We start from the raw sequence: 26,000 nt of genomic DNA on the forward strand, positions 1-26,000 counted from the left end.
AACTCTGCCTGTTACTTAGTTCACAGTATTTATAAGATATAAATAGATTTGTTCTATTCTTATTGCTGGGAGCAGACAGAAATTTCTCCCCAGGATCCTCAGAAGAATACAGTACGTGATGTAATGATTGATGTGCTCAACAACACCCTCTCAGTAGACTCAGGAAGGAGTACTGTGAGCTATGTCTTCTTATAGCCACCCTCAATAGAGTTTGATGGTCTACCACAAAGACAGTTCAGTAAAAGGGCAAAGCAGTAAAAATAATCCCCTAAGGAATAGATCAGATGCACTCAGGTACAGGCTTCCAAGTTGATTGAGTCTAAACTGGAGATATATTTCAGTCATTCTGGTAAACTGTGTGGCTAGCATATCCTTTAGGAGATTCTTGGCTGTATCCAGCAGGACTTTGGACAAGTAAGTGGCAGCAATGAGTTCATTAGCTAATCATCACTACATTAAATTAGCTAATCATTACGTTAGCTAATCATCACTTGGAAAGCAGTTTTATTCCATGCAGCCAGTTAAAAACAGACCCATATGCCTTGTAGACAATTGAGCTTGTGGCTCGGCTGACATGAGCTTCATTAATTAATTTCTCAGAAGTTAAAATGGTTGAGCTTAAAAACTTTATCGCCAGGTAAGACTGTCTTATGTCAGCTGGAAAGCTTCCCTCTGTTTAGTTCATAGACATTTCTAGCACAGGACATCATTAGAACGTCTTGGAAAGGAATGGGGCAGATAGTACACCCCTAACTTGCAAAGGTCCTTGCTCTGTGTTGAAGCATTTTATTAGCACAGCCCCTTGATATCATCAAATTCTTGGCATCCAGGGTCTTTGATCTTTTCAGTTCCCTGGTGCCAAATTGTGTGTAGCTTCAATTTCCTTTTATAAAACCCAGAGTTCCTTCCTTCCTTCCTTCTTCCTTCCTTCCTTCCTTCCTTCCTTCCTTCCTTTCTTTTCTCTCTCTCTCTCTTTTCTTTCTTTCTTGACAGAGTCTTGCTCTGTTGTCCAGGCTGGCATGCAGTGGAATGATCTTGGCTCACTGCAACCTCCATCTCCCTGGTTCAAGCGATTCTCCCGCCTCAACCTCCTGAGTAGCTGGATTACAGGTGCCTGCCACCATGCCTTGTTAATTTTTTTTTTTCTTTTTTTTGTATTTTTAGTAGAGATAGGGTTTCACCATGTTGGCCAGGTTGGTTTCGAACTCCTCACCTCAAGTGATCTGCCTGCCTTGGCCTCCCAAAGTGCTAGGATTACAAGTATGAGCCACCATGCCCCACTTGAGTTTCTTCTCTTGTGAGGCTCAGGAAACTGCTATCCCTGGCACTCCCCAAGCCAACCTGTATCTTACCTTGCAGAGCTCTGTACACACCACAGTGACAGCACTTTGCTTGGCACAGTGGTGGGTGTCTGGGCGAGGAAGGTGAGGAAGAGACACTCCTTCCCTTGCTCTGCATGCACATTTCGCTGGGGAACTTCTACCCTGCTGTACTCAGGACAGTAAATCATACAATTTCAGGAACTATCTCATAGTTGATTTCATCTAAAGGCAGATGAGAAAGTGTTTTAAAGAGACTGACTAGTAACTCTGAAATCCCAAATTACTCTGCACAAATAGGCACCAACTTCGCCTAACATATAAAGACAGAGTTGACATGCCTGCTGGGACTGCCTCTCCTCAGGTCCTCTTATGTCTCTATTTTTCCAACTGTAACTGGGAACAGTGACACCTTTTGTCAGCATTGTTTTGAGTATTTCAGGCATTAACATGTAAATAAAGTGTCATTTTGATATAGTGCCTCACCTTATCTCTATTTATATCAAGATATTTAATCAGTTCTAACTACCCTATTTTTTCCTTTCATCTCAAATTTCTGAAATTCAGATAAACTTAAAAATCCATATCTACATTTGATGTTAGTGTTTCCTTTTGAAAAATAAATTAATAATGGATCTTACATTCAATAGCTTCTTAGAAATGAGGAATATTATGACAATACGTAAGTAGATAGATAAAGTGTATCACTTTTGTGGTCTCAAACCACATTGATTCCTATATAACAACTAAACGAAGCAGTGTGCTTTGTGGGAGAACAAGCAGAGGCTTTGAAGATACAACATATTTGAATACTAGCTCTTTCCATTTGAGCAAGTTATTTATTACATTTAATCTCTTTGAGGCTCAATATTCTTGCCCATAAAAATGGAAACAGAGTTAAGTATAATAATACATATTTAATAAGGGTTAAAATAATATCTAGTTAGGGTTTGGCACATAGTAGGTATTCAGTGCATAACTATAATTTTTGAGCTAGCAATGTGCTAAATTTTGTGGGGACTGCAAAGATGAATGGAAGGAAAGTAAATTAGACAGTAATTTTTGATTGTTTATTTTCTATTAGGTTCTGTGGTTGATATTCTATGTGTGCCCATCTTAACGCTCCTGAATAGCTATGAGGAATTTTTAAATATTTCAATTTAACCGGTTAAGAAACTGTGGCTCAGAGACGTTATGTAATTTATTTGGGATCAGTTCTTGCCCTGAAGGAGTCTGTATTCTAATTGGAGACAGAAGTAAAATGCATCTGAAGATCCATGAAGCTGTACAATGTAAAAGAGGCATCCTAAGGACAGACATGGCATCTCTCATTGAGTAAGCATAGAAAATAAGGACCAGGGAGTTAGAAGGAGAAATCTTCCTGAGTTAAAGTGTGTATCAATCAGGATTGGCTCTTATGCTGCCATAACAAACAACCTGGTTGCTGGTTAATTTCAGATCAACCTGGTTGTTAAAGGATTTACTTTTAGCTCATGGCCCTCAGAAGTTGGACATACTATAGTTGCTTAAGAAAGCAGGTTGATGCAGAAGCCACCATCTTTGATTTTGTTGGTTATTCTGCCAGAGAGATATAAGAGCCCTGAAGAATCTTATAATTAATTTAGTAAGCGTTTGGCAATTGAATGCTGTCGCCTAGAGTCACTTCCACTTTCAAGTAATTGAACATACCAGGTATGGTGGCTCATGCCTGGAATCCCAGCACTTTGAGAGGCCAAGGCAGGAAGATATTTTGAGGCCAGGAATTTGAGATCAAGTTGTTTGATAGAACTAGTCATATAACCCTTGAAAACATAAAGGGGCCAGGAATCATACTTCTACCATGTGCCTGGTAAGAGGCAGATCTGGAAATAGCTGGTGAATGGCCGTAATAATTAACACACAAGAGCCTAGCTTATTTTTAATGATTTTTATAAATAATTATTTTAAGTATCATATTTAAGCATTAGTATTAGTTCCAATTGAAAAGCATTAGCTCTGGTTGAAAATTGCCCTGCTGAAAGGGTGTTTGAGGATGTTTAATGCAGGTGTGCTTCTTACTTCTGTCCGCTACCCATACACATTAGATTCGTCACTTGCAGCCATCACATCACTACTGATTTTCTTTCAAACCTTTACTAAGAACTTGCTGGTAGCACTTGCCATATCTGTCTAAAACCCTGCTTATTATGCCTTCCCCTCTGATCAAAGGAAGTAATGTATCCAGTAAAATTTATTAAGTAGCTTCTATTTACATAACACATGTACAGGGCACCTTGGAAATGACAAAACAACATATGATTATACTAGAAACATTTATCTCACCATCTGCTCTCTACAGGGTTGCTTAGGCCAGAAACTAGAGAGAGATCTTGAACTCTCTTTCCTCTTCTTCACCATATATGCAATTTGTCCTCAAGCTCAGTCAGCTTTATATTTTTCAAATATTTGATGCCCATTGGAATCATTTGGAATATTTTTTTAAAATACTGGATCCGACCTCAAGAGAATCTTATATCATTAGTCTAGGAAGAGACCTGGGCATTGAGGTTTTTATAAGCTTCTCAAATGCAGTCAAATTTGAGATCCAAAAGTCTCAGTTCTTTCTTCTTATCTTTATTCCCACCATCCACTTTGGTGAAACTTCCTCTAATCTCTAATGTAGATTACTTTAGAAATTCCCTATCTGAGCCCCCTGGCTCAGCCTGGGCTAGGGGCCCCAGGACTGTGTTCCCACTACACTAGGCCCTTATACAGATTGTACTTACATTCTATCTTTATCGTTTATCTCCTCTATTAGATTATGAGAATCTTGAGGATAGCAGTCAATATCTATGCCTGACTTGTAGTTCAGAATATGGCGCATAAAAGTTGCTCAGAGCTAGAACTCTGCAAACTAAATGCTCTCTTTGCCATCTGGCTTCCTGTTAGGTTCTGCCAGAGGGGCACTCCAGGGAGATAGAAAGACAGAATTTTGGGGAAAAGGAACTTGTTCCTTGTCTTCTTTCTGTTCCTGTCATTATTACCATGGCAACAGCTTTTAACTTCTGCAGCATTAGTTGGTTTGAGCCTTTAACTTCTTTTTTCACACTCTGAACCAGCCTCTTCAGTGTCTCCTCCTACTGTTTACGTATCACTCCCAGAGAAAAATTCTGATGGAGTATTTGGGTCATGGGCCATCCGCTGTACCAATAACTGTTTGCCAAGAAAGGAGTTCTGTGCTTGGCCAAGCCTCTCTGGCCATGACTACTACTGTGGCAGGGACAAGTTCTATCTGATACTGGAAGAAGAGGCATGGGAAAGAGTGCTGGGGAAGTAAAAATATAAGCTACCTCAACTGACTTTTAGGTTAAAGGGGGAAACATTTCCAGCTTCCAAGGCATCTTAGATACTGAGTCAGCTGTCAGTCCCAGAGTAGCAATACTTACCCTTTCACATAGAGCTTCAGGTTCCTTATGCTAATACTTCCTTACTACTACTACTGCTGCTACTACTACTACTACTACTACTACTACTACTACTACTACTACTATTTAGAGATAGGGTCTCACTCTTTTGCCCAGGCTGAAGTGCAGTGATGTGGTCGTATGTTACTGCAGCTTTGAACTCCTGGGCTTAAGCCATCCTCCCACCTCAGCCTCCTGAGTAGGCGGGACCACAGACTCACCACCATGTAATACTTCCATTTATTGATGTATCCTCCTAACTCTAGGAGCTCCCAGACATACCCAGATGGCACAGATTCCAGGGCTAAAGGCTCTGCTGGGGCCTGATAGACAGAATCATGTTCAACATGGTAAGAAAGCAAAGAGGCCTGAATAAATAATTGCTTGCTGGATTTCAGAAAGCCTTTAGGGAAGACATTTGAACGAGATCCTAAAAAATCAATGGGCATGAGAAAAAAGGAGATCATAGAGGATTCTGAACTATGAAAACAGCAAATGCAAAGAAGAATGGAGGCATGAAAAGGCATAATGGAATTAGGAGAATCATTTTGTGTGGCTGAGTATAACAAGTATGGGGGTGCGGGCTGATGCATCTGGGAAGGCAGATTGTGGCCAGATTGTGATGGGCCTGCGATGCCATCAATTCTCTTGGAAAACATCTGCTTCCCATGTGCTGGCCAAAGCTACAACCATTTTCACACATACTTTATTATGGGGCTTTTTTTTGCAAGTATGCCTGGAATCAGCTTGCTTCAAATGGCCCAAGGTCAATGAGAAAATACCTGGGAGGTAAAGGGCATAGGAATGAAATGAGCATTTTCAAATTTGTTACCTTAATGCATTTCATATTTCAGTTCAATATCTTCTAGCTGTTGCAAAGCTACAGTGAGCTTTTCGTCTTTAGTATTTCTGCACCTGCATGTTTCTGTGCCCACTGCTGGGTCAGACTCCATGTATTCCCAGAAATGGCACACGACAGGGCTGGAAATTCAGGTAACAGAACAAATCTGCCTGAGGCTGACTCATCTGAAAATTGAAGTACGTAAACAAAGTTTAGCTGCAATGGAGCAGATGCAGTACAAATAGCTGTAGGCGTTGGAACAATATAACAAGGCTGAAAGTGATGCTGAGACTTACACATTATTTCTAAGTAAAAAATAAAGGACAAGACAGAGAAAAAAACCCCAGCATTTTAGAAATGCATTTAGGGAAATGTTCTCACAATCTGCACACTGCTACATATCTTTCTGAACCACTGACACCTGATTGCCCCAGGCTGGGTTTAAAGCTGTTTATGATTATCCTCACCTTGCTTTTGTGGTTAATTAATTATAGCTTTGCCTGGTAGCACCGCCAGTTTGAGAAGAAGAGATGCGGTGGGAGGTGATGATGATTACAGGCCATCTGCAAACTCAGAATTTCCTGAACTAAACATTGCGGGAAAAGCAAGAATTAACTGGAAATATTCCTGGCCTTAGAACTAGGTGAACTTGGCTAGTTGCAAGTTGTAGGATGTGGAGTAGAGTGACCAACTCATCCTGGTTAGTCTTGGACTGTTCTAGTTTTAAAACCAAAAGTCCCATTTCCTGGCACATCGCCAGTTTCAGGCAAACTAGAACATCTGGTCACCCTAGGGAGGGTTGGAGATTTGGCTGGCTGAAGTTCAATAAGTCAGATGAAGCAGGTCAAAGTTTGAGGAGAATGACGGATGCCTCAGGAGATGGTGTAGAGACAGAGATCAACCTGTATGGAAAGGCACAGTGCCCAGGGAGGCACAGAAACAGGCAATCAGAGAGATATTAAGAAAAACTGGGCCGGGCGCGGTGGCTCAAGCCTGTAATCCCAGCACTTTGGGAGGCCGAGACGGGCGGATCACGAGGTCAGGAGATCGAGACCATCCTGGCTAACACGGTGAAACCCCGTCTCTACTAAAAAAATACAAAAATTAGCCGGCGAGATGGCGGGCGCCTGTAGTCCCAGCTACTCGGGAGGCTGAGGCGAGAGAATGGCGTAAACCCGGGAGGCGGAGCTTGCAGTGAGCTGAGATCCGGCACTGCACTCCAGCCTGGGCGACAGTGCAAGACTCCGTCTCAAAAAAAAAAAAAAAAAAAAAAAAAAAAAGAAAAGAAAAACTGAGATCCAAAACAAATAATACTTCTAAGTCTAAGCAGGCAACCCACAATTGGGTGAAGTGGGGGTGGGAGGGTGGTTCATGCTGTGCAGAGGTTCTAGGGAAGATCTATAATTCTTGAAGAAGAAACTGGAGATAGCAGGCAGGGATATATTTCCAGAGTATAGGTAGGTATTAGATTTCTTAGTAGGTTTGCAGAGAAAGAACAGAAGTTTGCATAACTGAAGTGTTTGTTGACTTTCTACTGGTCTGAGGGTAAAACCTTAGATCTTTACTTGGACATGAAGAGCTTTCTGATCCATCCTCAGCAATATTCACATCTTATTTCTCACCATTCCTTTATTCCAGTCATATTAAATCACCTGCAGTTTCTCAATCATGTCAGGTTAACCTGGGCCTTTGTATACGGGGTGCCCCTTCCACTCATACTAACTTTCTTTGTTCTCTAGGATTCAGCTCAGATGTCCCCCACCCCAACTCTAATCCTACTCTCAACTCTTTCCCGACTTCCTACACAGGGTTTTAATCTCTTCTTGGAGTAGAATTCTGACAGATTATTGCTCAGTTTTGGCTAGGGAAGCTCCAAGTAGCCCCAGAAAGTCAAAGTACCTGATAAATTACTGGAGAGCTCACTTTGGCCTTCCAGTAGAAATAGTTTCAAATGAGCACAAATGCCTAAATTGCTGATATCCCTGTTGCAGCTCCAGATCCTTTTGACTTATCAACCCAGAGGGAAGACTGCAGTGCAGGATTTATTTAATAACACTCTTAATACTTTGGCAGGGGTAAGGGGGTCAGGAGGTGGGCGAGGCAGAGCTTGTAATATGCATTGTAAAAGAGCGTTGCAGCATCTCTGGCCTCTCTCCACCAGATACTAATAGGACCCTCCAAGTTATAACAGCCAAAAATGTCTCCAGACATTGTCAACTATTCCCTGGGGGATAAAATTTGTACTAGGTTGAGAACCACTGTCCTAATCTGAAGGAACCTCTTGTGGAACATTGGCAAGACCCTTACTGAGCAGAAGCCTAGCGCCCTGAGAATCCATGAGAAGAAAATATTTGTGATCTATGGGCTCAGTGAAAACTTATGGAAGACTTCAGGTGAGCACTATACTCTCTTTGGTGACTTTTCCAGATGACCTGTGATCTACACTGGTCCAACTGCATAGGCCTTATTTGCTATTTTAAGAGTGGATCCTCCATTAGCCAGGTGTGGTGGCTCCTGCCTATAATCCCAACACTTTGAGAGGCCAAGGCAGATGGATCACTTGAGGTCAGGAGTTCAAGACCAGCTTGGCCAACATGGCAAAACTCTGTTTCTACTAAAAATACAAAAATGTGCCAAATGTGGTGGTGGGTGCCTGTAATTCCAGCTACTCAGGAGGCTGAGGCATGAGAAATGCTTGAACTCGGGAGGTGGGGATTGTAGCGATCCGAGCTCACACCACTGCACTCCAGCCTGTGCAACAAAGCCAGACCCTATCTCAGAAAAAAAAAAAAAAAAGAGTAAAGCCTCACTCATCTCAGTGTAACTCAAATCTAATGTAGAATCAAGAGACGATTTTCAGTCTATCATTGAAAGTATAAGTATGTCTCTTCTGGACTCTAAGTACTCCGGAATAACAGATGATTATTACGTTTTAATTTAAGATTTTTGTGTCTCCCATCCAGGATCTAGAAGGAAGCTTTGCATGGATTAGATAATTCAATAATGTTTATCAAATCCAAGTTGGGAGTCAAAAGAGAATTTGGAAGCTCTGATCATCAGGAAAGAAGATGGAGTTTATTGACCCAATGGAAGAGAAAAGCCACTTTTCCGTAAAGTATAAGATGTGGTATCCAAAGCTACTCTCTGGAGATGACGATAGGCTTCACCTGGGAGTTGTGAGAAATGCAAAATCTCAACCCTATCCCAGACCCTCTGAATCAAAGCTGCATTTTAAAATATGTGCTGTGCAAATTACGCTTTAAGAGGCATGGTTTTAGAGCACAGGCTTTGTATCCCTGGAATAAAAGTTCAAGTCTTCCATTTATCAGCTATACAAACTTCAGCAAGACATGAGAAGTTTTTGAGACTCACTATTTCTATCCATGAAACAGGCATATTCATAGACACTACCTACTAGAGTTGTGAAGTTCAAATGAAAAAAAAAAAAGAATATTGAACACAAGTTATGGTGCCTGACTTTATACAGCAAGAGTTTAACTGTTTGATGCTATTATTTTCTGAAATTTCCATCTCTTCATTCAGGAAAAATCATTGGTTGGACAATGGACAATCACCTCCTATCAAACCCGTAATTTGAAGATTGAATAAGTCACCTACTTTGCATTCAATTGCTGATAATTGTCAAGGCAGCCTAGGTTAAAACAAGTTTTCAAACTTTTACAAATATATTTTTGTAAGAATTGTGTTTCTTGGGGACAAAACATTATAATAAGGTTAATGAGTAAAGGAGCAACACAAATCTGTTTTCATTAATCTTAACAGAGCTTTAATCACAGCACAGGGGGAAACAGCTGCTCTGGACGGGAGCCTAGGAGCAGATCAGCAGAAGCTGATTATCTATTAATGAGAGGGCTTTGGTAGGGAGCCCTGGTGGAAAACCTACGGACTCAATTCTGCAAGCCATTTGCTGAAGAGGTGGTGTATATGAATCTCTTGATTGATGTAAAAAATTCAGAACAGATTCTTCTCAGCAGCCTGGGGACTGTCATACATCACTGATCTCTTATCTGTTTATGTTAAGGAAATAGCATCCTTCAGTAAGTAAATGTGTGTGGTATTTAATTAAACTCATTGCTGAGCTCTGTGTTTAAGTGGCTGGTCCTCATTTGGGGATTATTGGACTGTTGTATTTTGCCTTTTTTCTCATTTTTCCTTCTAGTATTTCTTCCTCCAGCTCAGAATTCCAGGAGCTTTATGTTACATGGAGCATCATGGGAAGTACTTTAGTATTTTTTTATTGCACACATTATTTAGAGAAGGAGACTGAGGCTCAGAGAGCTGAAGTCACTTGTCCAGCATCCTCTAGCTCAAAGAGCCATATTATTTAAACCTAGGTTCTGGGTGGTTTCATAACCTAAGCTTGTAACCACTTATGCAATATGTGTGTAAAGTGACAACTAACTATGGTATATTGCTGTGGTTCTCAGAGTTAGTCCCCAGACCAGCAGCATCAACATTGCCTGGGGACTTGTTAGAAATACAGATTGTTGGGCCCTGCCACAGAGCTATCAGAAACTTAGGAATGCAGCCCAGGAAGCCCTCTGAGTGATTCAAATGGATGCTAAAGCTTGAGAGTCATTGGTATATAGTTGGTATGCGAGGTACTAAGAATTTAGAAAGAAAAAAAAATAGGTTCTTTGACTTTGGGGAGTTCAGAGTCTAGCAGAGAAGTCTAAAATATAAAGATAACTATAAGAATATTTTATTAGTGTATTATAAGTGCAGTGAGATAGTACACACAAAAAAATAGGAAAGTGCGGATTAAGATATTAACCTGGGTGAGGAGTGAAAGCTTATTGGAAAAAGTGATGCTTAAATTGAATCTTAAAGCATGAGAGGTCTCTGGTTGCAGTGACAGGAGAGAGTATTTTAGGCAGGGGGACAGCATAAACAGAAAATGAAATGAACGTGAATACTGTCTATGAAACAGCAGTTACTTTGGGGATGCTGGAGTAGGAAGTATAATGAAGGAAGCAGTGATTAGTTCATGTAGTGGACAGTGAGCTGCCCTCTGTCACTCTGAAATTTGACCACCACCTGCTGAAGCTCAGGAGTTTGGCTTCTTGAAGCCCTGGCTTGGATTTTTACAGTCATTTGTCAATTTATGGCATTTACGACTGCCCCGTGGTTCCAGATGAGGGGCACCACATATCACAAAGGCTTGTTCTTCATGATCTATTGAGCACCCAGTAATTCATGCATGTTATTTATACCGCCCACTCATTTCTCCTTCTTTCTCATGAAGTCGTCCATGCCATTGACATTAGCTAGCAGACATCAAGCTGCCTAGCGGATAAAATGTTGTTTGACAAGGGCTCAGTGGCTAGGGATGTAACTCATAGTTTATTTATCATAAATTTCAACTCAGTTATTTGTTTTCCCAGGTAATCTATCAGTGAATAATATACCCACATCACAGGACTCTGGCCTGTGAGTTTGGTCTGTTTTCCAGACCAGTATTTTAGCACGGGCATGGGTGACATTTGAGCACTTAAAATAAAATAATGCAGCTACATTCTCTCTGGCATGGTGGAATGAATGTGGAATCGGGAATAAGGGAGACCAGGTTTCTAGCCCCAACTCTGTACTTCGCAACTGTGTCCACAAAATGACATTGGAAGGCCTATTTGTTTAATCTTGTGAAGCTTCATTGTTTAAAAATCTGTATTGGCTCTCCAAAATGTGCCTGGAAGTTGCTACAATTCTCAGAATGTCTGAGAAGCTCCCCAACAGTCTTAGTCTGCAGCCACGAAGCAAATAATTCTCAGCAATTTTCTAGGAAACTGCTTTGATACTCACATGTGCATGTTCATCTGGCAGCCACCACCTCCAGAGAATAAAGCTTCTGATTTACTTCCACTTTCCAGACTCCACAGATGTTCCTCTCCTTGGCAAAATGTAGCCCAGATCTAAACATGGAAGGTGATTCTGAGACATATGGTTGCCAACCTTAGCAGGACATAGTGGTGCCACCCAGTTGATAACAGACATCTCAGCCCACTTTCTGCTACACAGGAGCCAAATGATCTTCTTTAAATCCTAAAACAGAGTATTTCACATCCAGGCTTCAAATGACTCAATGGCTTCCCATTTCTCGTAGGATAAAACCCAAATTCATTTGGATAACCTGCAAAGCTTGTCCAGCCTCTCTCTTCAATTTCATCTAATTCCAGCTTCCCCTTTCATCATTATATACAGCCAAACTGATTTTTATTCCTTTTTTTAACATGTCAAACATTTTATCACCTCAAAATTCTTACACTTACTGTTCCTTCTGTTTAGAATATCTTCCACCTTGATTTTTCTTATCCTTCTATCTCAACACTCTAAAGAGTCCTCTCCCAGTTTCTTTCTGTCACCCCTTTTGTTTTCTTCAGTGCATTTATTGCAATCTGCTCTTTTTGTGTGTTTAGTTATTATCTGTCATACTCACTGGAATATAAGCTCAGTGAAAGCTGGTACTATATTTATCAATTGCTCCCCTAGTTCTTTGTCTTGGCTTAGTTACCAATTATCCTTTTGGAACACAGATCATCATAGGCTGAATTCACTGCTTCAAATAATCAGAGAGCATCAGTTTTTTTAGTGCCCAAGAGCCTGTAGTTATTGTACCAACCTTAATGAAAGTACAAAGGAGATAAGGGCAAGACATGCTCATTGCAATGCTTAAACAGTTTCAGTATATCTCAAGCAAAGAATCCTAATAAATCCCAATAAAACCAAGATTCTACAGCTTTTTACTATTGGTGTTCTACAGCCTCTCTTTCCTCTCACTACCTGGAATAGTCAGAAATCTCATGTTAATTTATAAACCCTGATGTCATCATCAGGACTGGACTGTGGACTGAAAGGAGGAGATAAATACCAATAATAATTACCAAATGTTGAATAACTATCATATGCCAATAATATGATAAATTATTTATGAACCTCACAATATTGCATGGAAAATAATTTTCTCACTTTTCCAAATTATTTTTAAAATTTTCCTAAATTTAAAATTTTCCTAATTTTAAAAATAATTTTCTAATAATTTTTAAAAATTATTTTTGTAAAAATTAATAACTTGAGCAAAGTCACAGAGGTTATTTGAGGTTAAACTGGGGTTTAAATCTTGGCCAGTTTGATTCTAATGCCCAAATTTACTTCCCTGTTTCTGCAGTATTGTAGGTCTCTTTTGATTTTATAATACATTGTGTTTGTGATAGCATTATTTATCTCAACCTGTATTCCCACTCTCTGTCCTTTTGTTCTGTGTTAAGCATAAGACTGCTGTTTAGACTGGCTTTGGCTAATATAATGAGGTAGGAGTTCCACATCGGAGCCTGGGCCTTAAGAGACTCACATGAATATGCTCACCCTCTTATTTGTCTGCCTGGACTAGTTCTTTGGTTTAGGAGAGAATGAAAGATACATCAGTGCAGTACCATCCTCAACTAGACCCAGCCATGCTTTTCCAACCCCCAAAAAGGCTATACATATGTGAGAACTCATCCAAGTACAGCAGAACAGCCCAGCTGAGCCCAGCCAAGATCAATCAAGCCTCAGCAAGCCAAACACAGTCAATAAGCCCAACCAAGGTCAGCAGAACAGCCTAGCTGAGCCCTTCCTGGATAAGCCAATTCCTAGCTGATTCATATGTTCAAAAAAAAGATAAATGATTGCCATTTTAACCATGGTATGCTGGGGTTGTTTTTCTCACTGTAATAGCATATTGATACAGACACTAATTGGCTCTGCAAATGTGCTTAAAAATAATGCTTACAACCATTCATTAAGACCTTATGCATGAGACACAGTGCAGAACACTTTACATTCATCATCCCTTTAGATCTTTTTTAAAAACTCTCTGAGGGTTTCACAGATGGGAAAAATTAGATGAATAGAAATGAAATAACTTACTCAAGTTTACACAGCTTGCTTAAGTGGCAGAGTTGGAATTTAAACCTGTCTATCTGGTTCCAAAGTTGTTCTTTTTTTTTGTTTTACCAGGTTGACTTTATTCATAATCTAGACCTCTTATAGAAAATAATCAGCTGTGTGAATATGACTGAGTTCTCTGGGTCCATTTTCTTCAACTACAAACTAGAAGGAACTAACTAAATATCTTTTTTCCTTCTTACCTTCTTTGGTTCTATGTTCCTACATACAAAAGTTATCTGAGGGCAGTTGGAGTTAAAACATGTATGCAGTTTGATGATAATGGTGATGACGATGAAAATGACAATATATATCACAGAGATGAAAGCATGGACATACTTTTTCCAAGAAAGAGAACTAAGATGATTGTTGCAAGTGAGTGTAAAAATTAACTCTGAAAACTTGCATGTAAAATAGAGGAATAAATCTGGGCCGCACAAGCTTCCTTCCTAATGCAATAAACAACAATAACAACAACAACAAAAGTGTCAGCCAAAAATATCAAATTTATCAAATAAGCAAGAAACTAGATATAATGCGGGGCTTCAAAGAGCAGATTTCAAGATCTCAGCAGAGGCGCATGTCCTTGTGCACTCTTCTGCTCTCTCTTCTATCTCTATATGTAACACATATACAAAGGACATCTCTTATATATATCTCATACACATAAACTATCATATATGTGCCATTATGTGTATTTATACTCACATACATATTCCATATAAAATATGGATTCAATAATTAAGAGTTAAAATATGACTAAATAAGAAAATAATATGGAAAAGGAGATAGTTGACAAAATAATACCATTGTAGAACTAATATGTAAATTAGGAACAACAAGAAACAGATAAGACATATCAGGAAATTGAAATTAGTTACAAAAGAAAGCTTCGTGATATAATAGGAATTGTCAATAAAGGGCTCTTAAGAAATCAAAAGTTCTTAGAGACTTGACAATACATAGTGTGGTTACATCCAACAGACCTGCAGCCATCCAGTCATAAAGGGAAAGTTGCTTATAAGGAGGAAAATCAAATTTACCTCAAAGTTCTCTGCAGCACCAATTATGCCAGAAGACAATTGAGCCAAGTTTGCACAATTCTAAAAGAAAATTAAGCACAGTCAAAAAGTATATCAAATACAAAGCCACAGGGAGATATTCTTGAACTGGAGCCCTTCTTAGCAAAAATAATTGATGAAATCCTGTAAACCAAAAAGGCACGGTAAAGAGAACTAGCAAAGTAGTAAAGAAATATTTGTAAGCAGTTCAGAAATACTTTTGCTGCCAGTCCAATTCCTTTATCTTTTGATAAATTAGAAAAGGTATTTTAAATAATATGAAAAATAGTCCATAACAGAAATATTTTAAAGCATACAGATTATAAGATAGTTATATAATTTTTATTCTCATGGCTATATTAAGATAGATATCTTGAATACTATATAATATTAATTATTAATATTTATAGAGGTGGTTTTAGATGATTTTATTAACTTATTTGTTGCTATTTCTTGAGTTTTGAAAAGATGTACATGTAAATATATCGATAAGTCAATTCATCATTGTTATATTTAAAGAGCAGAAGAAAAAATAGATCTTAACTTACTATAAGTAAGCTATAAGTAAGAGATGGTAGAGACGGAGAAATAGAGCAATAAAGGAAACTTTCTGATAGTGTGGCATGGTAAAAGGAGCGTTCTCCTTCTGTGATCATCTGTGACCTCTAATTTTCCTCCTTATAAGCAACTTTCTCTTTATGCCTGGGTGTCTAGCAGGTCTGTTGCAGGTAACCACACTATTATCAAGTCTCGAAGAACTTCTCTCTTTTTATTGACCATCACTATGATATCACAAAGCTTTCTTTTGTAACTAATTTCAACCAGGTCTCTTGCTTTACTCTCTACAACTTAGTTCCATCATCTACATGGGTGGGGATATGTTGTTACCTCAGAATTGACTGTAATAATGAAATGAAACAATCTATGTGATAAGGTCAAAACAATCTTACGAATATGTTCATTTCTCTTCTCCCCTTCCCCTGACAAGCAGGAGTGTTCTGATTTTCCAAGACAAATCTTGGATTAAAGGATAGTTAATTGAGAATACAGTGAAGACAAAATGGAAAATAGGGAGTACAGACCGACTGTGGTGGTGGAATTGGTTGTATGTGTGTCATTTCTTTAGGAAAAAATACATCCCAATTACTGTCTGCAGGTATATCCTCCCAGTTCCCTTTCATGTGGTCTAGGGTAGGGCTGAAATCTGGACTTGGGGGTTGGCACATATCTGCTTGTCCACAGTGATTCAGAAATAAACAAGTGGCATAAGTCAGATGGAACAGAAAGATTCCAGGGTCTTTGAAGGGCCTGAGGAAGATGATCTTTCTCTTCTGAATCTGACTCTAAGACACTGAAGCCTGGAACCACTCACATCTCCATCTTGCCAATCAAAGAGAGAGGCCTCCTGAAAGTGGAACCAACACAAAGCCAATATCAGAAGGAAATAATTCAACTCACTGGATCCAGCAGGGCTCAACTATATAAGTTATGTGAGCTAATTAATCACCTTTTATTTGCGAGAGGAAGGGTTGGTTTAGTTATTTGCAATGCAAAGAGTCCTACTTGAGCAGACAGGATTGTTTCTCTGTCTTTACATTTGTTTGTGTATTTGTTTTTGTTTGCTTGTTTAGTACAGGTATGGAAGTAACTACGGAGTGTGAGACCACAGATGAGACAAAAAGAATATTGAGGAGTATTTCTGGACACTACTGGTTTCCAGTGTGAAATTGCCTAATGAACTTCAAGAAATATAAGCAGATGACATTATTTTAAAATTATCTTTAGTGGTATGAATTTTGCTTTTTTCTCCACATTTTAGTACTCTAGGACTAAGAGCCATGGTTTGTGATTTTATTGATAAAACATTGAAAAGACCATTTTAAGGGTTTTGCTCATACCATTCTCTTATTTGGGAAAGTCATAACTCTTTCCCTGCCTTCTCTGCTGCACAAGCTCCCTTTGCTCAATGAACTCTTGCTCCTACCCAGGCTCCAATACCACTTAATTCCAGCATTTCCCCATCCATTAATGCCAATGACTAACCTTTAGTCCACCAAATGGGTTCCCCTGCATGTCTGTGGTAAACCCTTCTTATGTCTCTCAATATATTTGCCACATGGCTATACAATAGTCTCCCACTAGGCCATAAGCTCTTGAAGATAGGAATTGACTCACATCATATTTCTATTTTTAGTACTTATCACAGACCTGACACATGGTAGGTGTGTTGGAAATCTTTTGTTTAACCTCCTTTCTGCCCTCATATTCACTCTCCCCATTTACATAAGCTGTTTTGTTTATTGATGGCATCACCTCTTGCCCTATGGTTCACACTCAGGTTTGGCTAATGGGAAGTACAGGCAGGAGATAAAAGGGAGAGAAAATGAGGTTGGGATGTTTTTCTGTTGACTTTTTCTACCAACACACTGTGGGTTGGTAGAAACTCTCTACTTGAGGCTAATCGTGTGATATATCACCCACTAGGTTACTTAAGGGGTGTATGTCTGCTGCCTAAACCCTGAAGGCTGGGTGCTGAGCCAAGGCCCTGGTGCCCAGTGGAGGAGCAGCTGTCCCTGAGAATTCAAACATTTGTAGAGTGTCTAAGAACCTACCAAGAAAACGAGTCTCATTGCTCAAACACAGTAGACAAAGAGCAAGAAAAGTAATTTAAAAACAGTTTAGAGACAGAAGTAGTGCAGATCTCTAGAGCTGTCTTGCTGTAGTCCAGAAACACCCTGTATGTAAGTTTTAATAAACTCATCTACTTGTCAAGCTGGACTTGTCCAAGTCATTCTTTGGTCTCTCAGCACCTTCCCAGTTTGGGGGTGGGGGACATTACAGTCCCAAGTTTTTCTTGTAACAATTGGTGTCATGAATAGGATACAAGAAACCAGACGATGAGTCAGGAAGGGGTATGTGCAGGGGAAATCCGGGGTGGTTTGCAACATGCACCAAGGGTGGAGTTGCCTGACCGCTCAACCTCTGTGGGCCACCACATGAGTACAAGGATGCTCAGAAGACTTTGGCAGGGATTGAGCACATATTGCAAGAAGCTAAGATATTAAAGTACAGGAAGGATAGCAAATATGCAGTTGTTGCAATAAAGCTGGCTCCGAAAAATTGTTAGAGCAGGAAAGGGAGAAAGGGTAGAAACTCCTGCCAAAGTTCAAAGGTATGCCAGGCCTTCTAGAACTCCAGCTGGTTATATATTATGGCCCATTCTTGTGCAAATTTAAAAACTGATGGGGGCCAGGCTAGGTGGCTCACGCCTGTAATCCCAGCACTTTGGGAGGCGGAGGCAGGCAGATCACTTGAGGTCAGGAGTTTAACACCAGCCTGAACAGCATGGTGAAACCCCATCTCTACTAAGAATACAGCGTGTGTCTGTCGTCCCAACTACTCAGGAGGCTGAGGCAGGAGAATCCCTTGAAATCAGGAGGCGGAGTTTGCAGTGAGCCAAGATTGCACCACGGAACTCCAGCCTGGAGACAGAGCAAGATTCTGTCAAAACAAAAACAAAAACAAAAAACAAAAACAAACAAACAAAAACAAAAAAACTGATAGACGAATTACAGCAAAGAATTGCAGAGCTCAAATGGTTAACTTGCAACGATAGCATTAAGTAGAGTCTTGTAAAGGTCTCTATTGCTCTTTCCTCTTCTACCTGCTTTGAATCTGCTGTTACTAAGCTACCAATGTTGAGATAAAACTCACCAATTGAAAGATACTTGGAGATTTTGTTTTTCTTGTAAGTTCAACCAGTTGTAGCTAAAATGTAAACAGTAAAAGCTCATTTGAAACTGAAAAGAGCGTAAAAGAGGTTTTTTAAAAATAAAACTGTTATAGAAACTGTTTATCCAAAATTTTGGTCCACAACCTTCATTGGATTGCCTATTAGGGAAAAGTTTAGCCATAACAGGTTCCAATTTTGTCAAATATAATTTGCATCCAGCTGTCTTTTGTAAAATAATGAGTTTTGATGCTGTCTCATGGATAAAGTTCTGAAATAAAGCTATTGGATCTTTGTGTGTGCTCATACATGTTTAAATGTGTTCATGTATATGTACATGTACATGTACTATGTTATATATAGTGTCCAGCATGCTACCAAATTGGCTTATAAGGAAATTAGTACTTATAAATAAAATAAGTCTAAATGCTTTTTAGGTACACATGAATTTAGTAATTATTAATAAATAAGCTGGCTTTAAAATTATTGGTAAGATAAAAAGAAAAATGTCTTCAAAAGTGTCAGATACATTTTTATCTGGGTTTACTCATTAGGTAAGTTTTCTATTCGCTAGATATTTTAAGGTGCTTGATATTTTAAGGTGTCAGAGTTTGACATAAAGTTGGTAAGAGTATAAACCCAGCCCGAGCCAGAATGATCTATGTTTGTGTGATTTTTTAATAAGCAGACTAATTTGATACTGTTGGTTTAAAAAAAATAGCTAAATTGTCTGAGTTACTGGCAAAACACATGTCCATGTGTTTAAGGTTCTTGCTTAGATGAACATCTAATATTAACAGTCTTTAAAAATAATTAATAAAAAATACTTAATAATTTGTCTTGGTTATCAAGAGTAATCTAGATAAACTGCTAAAAAATAAATTAATTAAATAAATGTAAATAAATGTTTATAAATAAACATTTTGTGTGATTTAAAATCTTAAAATTCTTTTTTTTTTTTTTTTTTGAGGCTGAGTCTCGCTTTGTCGCCCGGACTGGAGTGCAGTGGCCGGATCTCAGCTCACTGCAAGCTCCGCCTCCCGGGTTTACACCATTCTCCTGCCTCAGCCTCCCAAGTAGCTGGGACTACAGGCGCCTGCCACCTCGCCCGGCTAGTTTTTGTATTTTTAGTAGAGACGGGGTTTCACCGTGTTAGCCAGGATGGTCTCGATCTCCTGACCTCGTGATCCGCCCGTCTCGGCCTCCCAAAGTGCTGGGATTACAGGCTTGAGCCACCGCGCCCGGCCAAAATTCTTTTAGGTACTCATTGAATGTCTGGGTCATTTCCAATTTAAAAAGGGTTATTATTTTTTTTTTTTCTGTGTTTTTTGCTTTATTTATTCAGAGAATGAAACTGTGCTACAGTGAGCTAAATTTTTAGCTCTGCTTAGAATGTGCTCCCTTCTACTTTTTACTGTGGAAAAGTGAAGTATCTTATAATATAGGATATTGGTCACACTTCTGGGCACACTAATAGAAAATAAAATATATGATATGGGCAAAGCATTGATGGACCTCAGTAAGCCTGATAAAATACAGACTGGGTCCAAAAGTAATCAAAAAACAAAAAGGGGGATGAGCCATATGGGTGCCTGTACACTTGCCCCAGCCCATACCAGCAATAAGCTTGAAGTGATACCACCTTCCAAGGGGATACTCTGAAATCGCCCAGACAACCCAAAAGTTACATAAGGTACAAACAGGCTGTCCCTAAGCCCCTCCAATAGCCCTTTAGGGACCTGTGAAGGAGCCAGATAGCACTTGGAGAATGATGGTAGACTACTATGAGCTAAACAATGTGGGCCTCCCGTACATGCAGCTGTACCTAATATTGCTCAATGGTTGGAGTAAGTGGTCCTTAAGCTAGGCAATGTCCATGCTGTGATTGACTTGGCTAATCCCTTTCCTAGTATTCTTTTAGCAGAAGATTCACAAAGCTAGTTTGCCTTCACTTAGGAGGGCCAACAGTGGACTCTCCAGGTGCTACCACAAGGGTACCGGCACAGCTGCACCATTTGACACAGTGTGATTGCACCAGACCTGTTTAGACTGTCTTTGCCCTCCTTGATTTCTCTGTTTCACTGTATTAATGATAACATGCTACCCTCAGAGTCTCTTAGAGATCTGGAGACTGCTCTACAAACCATCTTCGATGGCCTAAAGGACAGATGATAGAAAGTCAACCTCAAAAAGATATAAGAGCCCAGCATAACCATCCAATTTTCAGGAATTACCTGATTGGGTAAGAAGTGAAAAATACCCAGAGCTCTTATTAACAAGATAGCACAACAGTCTGTTCCCCAAACAGTAAACTAACTCCAGGTTTTCACAGGTTTACTGGGCTACTGGAGGATATTCATTCTTCATTTGGCACAAATTCTGCATTTGTTATGCACACTAACAAGAAAACAATAAAAATGGGACTCAACATAGAGAGCAAGAGGCATTTGACAAAACAAAAATGTTGATAAAACAAGCTCAAGCACTAGAGACCCCATTGTCACTGCACTGTTTTATATTAAAAGGCACTGGTGATGTCACAAAATAAATTGGGGTTTATGGCAAAAGCAACCAAAAAAATGATACCTGAAGGGTTTTGGTGTTAATTATGAAAGAGGACAATATAATCCTACAATACAGTCCTACAATATAGTCCTACAGCAACAGTTACTGGCCATGTATGAGGCATTGCATCAGTGGAGGCCATCACAGTAAAAGCTGCTTACCCCATAAAAGGGTGAACAGAAAGCCTCCTAGCTAAGCTCACCTCTGGGGTGGCATGATCACACACCCTGCAGAAATAGCACTCCTTTCTGAAACAAAGGGGTGTCCTGTTCAATAGTCCTTTAAGTCAGAAACTATAGGAGGATCTCAGACCTGTCTACTTTGAACACATGGAGGCAGCCAACATGGCAGTGGAGCCACCTATGAGGCCAACCACCATATATAAGCGGATCCTGCTGATATCCACTAGAACCTGGTACACTGATGGGCCTAGCAAAGGTATCCAACACTGAACATCAGAACAAAACATAGACTAGAGGTTCACTTACCATAAAACACAACAGGGCAGGCCTCATTAAAAAAAAATGGCCTCCTAAACACCCAATTATGTGGGATTTTAATATGTCCTAGGACAGCTCTTTAAGGTCCTGAACTAAGACCCTCCCTGAAGCCATACACACTTTAAATAAGCTACCCATTATTACACATGGAATCACTCTCTACAAATGGTTGGCAAGGCCTGCAAAACAGGCTCTGCAAACTCTCAGGGTTACCTCTGAGACACTGAACCGTGCCTCTGGAGCAGGTGGTCAGACTGTGCTCCTGAGAGCACCAATGGATCTGTCAAGTGGTGATGACTGCATGGACCCATAGTTAAGCTGGAAAGTGACTCTATACTGGATCAGTTTTATGGCATCAGAGGGTTCCAAGGAGACTGCTGGAGGGGAGGTGGTCCTAGCTGTGATCCTGCATAGAGGTCCAAAAGCCTTGTAACATCAAAACATGGCAGCACCGACACCTGCTGGAGTGATCATAATGCAGACAGCTTGGACAAGGGCAAAAACTTAGCAATTGGTTGTTGTGCCTCTTCCTGGGAAGGAAAGCCATGTCTGGTACAGTAGCACCAGGCCTGAAGCCTGTGATGGCCTCCCTAATAGAGCCCATGGAAAAAAATACAATGATAGCAATGTTACTAAAACTAGATACACCCACGAGAGTCCTTACTAAACACTTGTGTTTATGCGCATAGGCTGTTGTTTCTCCTACCCATGGCAGCTGGTAATGTCTTTCTGGACTGGGCTGCAACTACAACGGCAGTCAGCAACCAGTCTGATTGCTGAGCATATGAATACGTCCCCCTATCAAATCCTAATGTTATGCCTTGGAATATTCTGCCTTTCTCCTGACAGAAGTGGAGTGACTGGTTCAGAAGCACTGACAGCTCAGTCCAGGCTCACTGGGGATTGCATCCAACTGGAGGCTCAATTGACAACTCAATAGAGATCCAATAACAAGTGTCCTTGCAGATGCTACCTGTTGTGTCTCTGTGCCTGATAAAGGGAATAATGACACAGATGCTTTAAATCCTTTGTCAACTCAGATCTGTGATATAGCCCAATTAGGTTTTTTTGACTCATTCTCAAATTGGTTACACACCTTACCTACTCATTGGAGTTATGTGTCACGAATAGACAATATAATTTTAATTAGCTCCTGCATTTTACGCTGTTGTATACAATGTAGATGTAGCCTGTATACATGGCTATACATTATAGGCCCATATAGTTCTTCACCTCGTATTTTGCTCAGGGTTCATTGAACAAGACTCACAAAAAAAGAGTAAGAGCTGGGGAATCACATGAATTTTAGTGTGGTGGGTCCCTTACCAGGTTATTTAAGAGTGTATGTCTGCTGCCTGAACCCTGAAGGCTGGGTGATAAGCCAAGGCCATAGTACTAGGCCAAGGAGTGGGTGTCCCTGAGAACCCAAACATCCTGGAGAGTATTTGAGAACCCACCAAGAAAAATAGTCTTTTGCTCAAACACAGTAAGCAGACAGCCAGAAAATTAGCTTACAAATAGTTTAGAGACAGAAGGTGGTGTGGATCTCTATAGCTATCCTGCCATCATCCAGGAGTGTCCTATCCGTAAGTCTTAATAGACACATCTGCTCATGAAGCTGAACTTGTCTGTCATTCCTTCGTCCCTGGGCACTTCTCCAGTTTGGAAGTAAGGGGTGTTATAGTCCCAAGTTTTTCTTGTAACAGACACCTTTTCAGGGTTCCCAGTGCAGGTCCCTCTCTTTGGCTGTTCACACCTATGAGTGATAAGGGCTCCTATTTCTAGCTTCAGGTTTCTGTACCTTTGTTGGTTTTCATCAACCCTGGTCACAACTTCATTAAACTCTCTATAAATTGTCTCTTTCCTAGTAGGCACCGGTTGTGCATAGTTAGGTAGGTAAGAAATATATGTTTTAAGGAATTAGTTCTAGGATGGATGATAAAAATATATATTAAAGGTATGGGTAATTGCCACGAATAGTATTGGATGTCCCAGATTTGCCTTCACTGTGTAGTGAGTGTGTCTGGCTGTCTTGAATGAGCACCATAGAAGATGGATGGTGCATTAACTTGGGCTAAGGATAAGGAACATTCATGAGGGTCCTGAAGTCAGCCAGAGGTCAGGTGCTATAGGTTAGATCAAATTTGCTGAGATAATTGTTGGGGAGATAGGTCATGAGCAGGAGATAAAGTGTTAAGTAAGGCAGGAAGAGGCACAAATAACCAAGGTCAAAGCAGACAAACTACAAGAAAGGTTTGGATTTAGACACAGAGAAGAAATAAGTGGGTCAAAGCTTGGAAATCGAGTGGGGTTTTCTAGGGCAATTCTCACAGATGTTGGTCTCCTGTCTCTGCACCCTTTCCTGTGTGACTCATGAGGTGTGTGTGTGTGTGTATGTGTGTGTGAATAAGCTTGACAGGTACTTACACATTTTTCATCACCAATACCACCAAACTATATACCAAGAAAAACTCTCTCAATCTCTCTCTCCCTCTTTCTCTCTCTTTCACACACACACACACACACACACACACACACTTCTACCCCTGAAGTTCATAGTGGACACACATCTCTTAGAGATGCCAGCAGTGGTTTCCAGGAAATGCTCCTCTAGAAATTCCCTTTTTATGTATCTTTCATACAAAATAAAGGAAATTTGCATCTATTTCTCTGCTTTTCTCTGCTTACCCAATGTCTCATGACGATCTGTTTTGCTTTCTGCATCTGAATCAACCTATTTTGCCTCAGGAAGTAGCCTTCTGTGTTATTTTACTGCTTCCAACTTGACAAAAGAGCCTGTGTGAAGTGAAATTGACAGGGTTATCATATTTTCTATCATTTCATTATTGAGGTTTATTGGTCATTCATATCGGCCTCACACTTTTGCAGACCTTCTCAGAGCTGCTCGCCTCCTCAGCCTCCATCTAACATTACTCCCATGAATGACCTTTTTAAGTACTCAATTTTAAACTTGGTTTTTTCATCAAAATCATTCATAATCACTGCTATTATTGCTTATAATTACTATAGTCATTTTAGCTCAGAATAGCCAAAACATTAGCCTTTAGTCTGGTAAACCTTGGCAGTCGTATTTGGTGGAAGATCTAGTGTGTTAGTAAGAAAATAGCTATGATGCCTGAGTCTGTGTGTTATTTTTCAAGGGTCAGATAGATTGCATCTGGGCCATAGATATGTTATCCCACAAAATCCTTATGCCAACGATTACAATTATAATTAAACTTTATAGGTGAGAAAACCAAGGTTCAGAGTGGTTGAATGAGCTGCCAATATTACAGAGCTAATAAGTAACAGAGATGGGATTTAAACCCTGACTTGGTTATTGTACCTTTTTACTGCACTACATTATTTTGGACTGCAGAGAGTATTTATAAAATCTGGAGAAAAAAGTTGGCATCAGAACACCCAGAATAATAAGGTTGGGTGCCAGAAGGTGAGACTGAAAAAGCACTGGGTCGTAACCAATTTGCAGCGAGCATTCGCAGTGCTCTGATGTAATGAAATATGTAGCTACAACTTATATTCCATTGGTTCAGGTTTAGTTGTGGGAGTAGAGGGTGCAGAAGGAAAAACAGGCAACCTGAACTGCAAAGATAGGAGCAAAACACAAGGAAGGGTAAAACAGTGAAAACCTATGACCGTCTCTTTTTTAAGAGATACAGTAGCTGCTGTTGTATGTCACCCAGATCTCTCCTTTCAGAACCAAAGTACCTGTTGCCCCAACTGCTAGGAGTGTTGACCACAGATAGCTCTCATCAGAGCCTCCCTCTGAGCTCTTCCATCAGCTGAAGAGAAGCAGCTTTTCCAAGATCAATCCCCTTTCTAGGCACAGCCCATGTCCAATGATAGGTCAATTCTCCTTGTGTCACGTGAGGCCTCTCTGTAAGGCCATCCAGCTCCAGAGTGCCGTGAAGTCACCTGAGGCTTTTGTTCTGACTACATCTTTTTCATCTTGCCCCTGGGCCCAATTCTCCTGCTTTCACTTCTCTACAGGTGTTTGCCCTAACATCACCACCCAGTAAATTTCCTGCATAGAAATCAATGCCTCAGAATCTATTTCCCAGGAAACCTGAACTGCAATATGGAGTAAGTCATGAATCTCTGTTGTGGCAGCCAACTCTAGTTAATCTCAATATTTCTGAAAGAGTTATGACTATTTGTCAAATATTTACTGTAGTACCAGTAAATATATCAGGATACAATAAATATTAGGGGTACTTTCATAAGTGTAAGAATGGAAATATTTTACCGATTTTCAAGGGAGCAATTTAGCTGCTGTTGGAGGATAAGTCAGTGGTCTGGGCAGAATTCAGATCTGAATAAGAACATCCATTAACATTATTTTATCTCCAGGGTCTTCAATGCTGATGACAGCATGAAAACATCTTAATAATCACTAAGCACATGGTGAAATGTTACACCTCTGCTTGGTGTTTTAAGAAGATCTTTCTTCCATTTTAAAAATGTCTAAAATGTCTATAAAAGTCCCTTCAAGATTGCCAGAAGTTAAGTCACTGTGGTCACAGGCTTGTCCTCCAGTGACCAAGGCAATGAGAAAATATTCCTGAAACTCTTCTAGGTA

At 40.0% G+C, this 26,000-nt stretch overlaps 1 long non-coding RNA gene across 2 annotated transcripts in view; it reads right to left on the reverse strand.

Annotated features, from left to right (window-relative positions):
* Positions 1-24,194, reverse strand: part of LOC117079375 — a 28,452-nt gene extending 4,258 nt beyond the window's left edge. Inside the window, exons 1-5 of one of the 2 annotated variants that reach the window (XR_004435400.1) lie at positions 24,089-24,194; positions 14,588-14,647; positions 11,424-11,533; positions 5,595-5,788; positions 1,374-1,544 (exon numbers count right to left, since the gene is read on the reverse strand). This is a non-coding gene — a long non-coding RNA (uncharacterized LOC117079375). The remainder of the gene's footprint in view (positions 1-1,373; positions 1,545-5,594; positions 5,789-11,423; positions 11,534-14,587; positions 14,648-24,088) is intronic. The other variant, XR_004435401.1, reaches the window with a different exon arrangement.
* Between the last annotated feature and the right edge of the window lie 1,806 nt (positions 24,195-26,000).

This window comes from Trachypithecus francoisi, unplaced genomic scaffold, assembly GCF_009764315.1.
Source record: "Trachypithecus francoisi isolate TF-2019V2 unplaced genomic scaffold, Tfra_2.0 Lachesis_group7, whole genome shotgun sequence".
Taxonomy (NCBI): Eukaryota; Metazoa; Chordata; class Mammalia; order Primates; family Cercopithecidae; genus Trachypithecus; species Trachypithecus francoisi.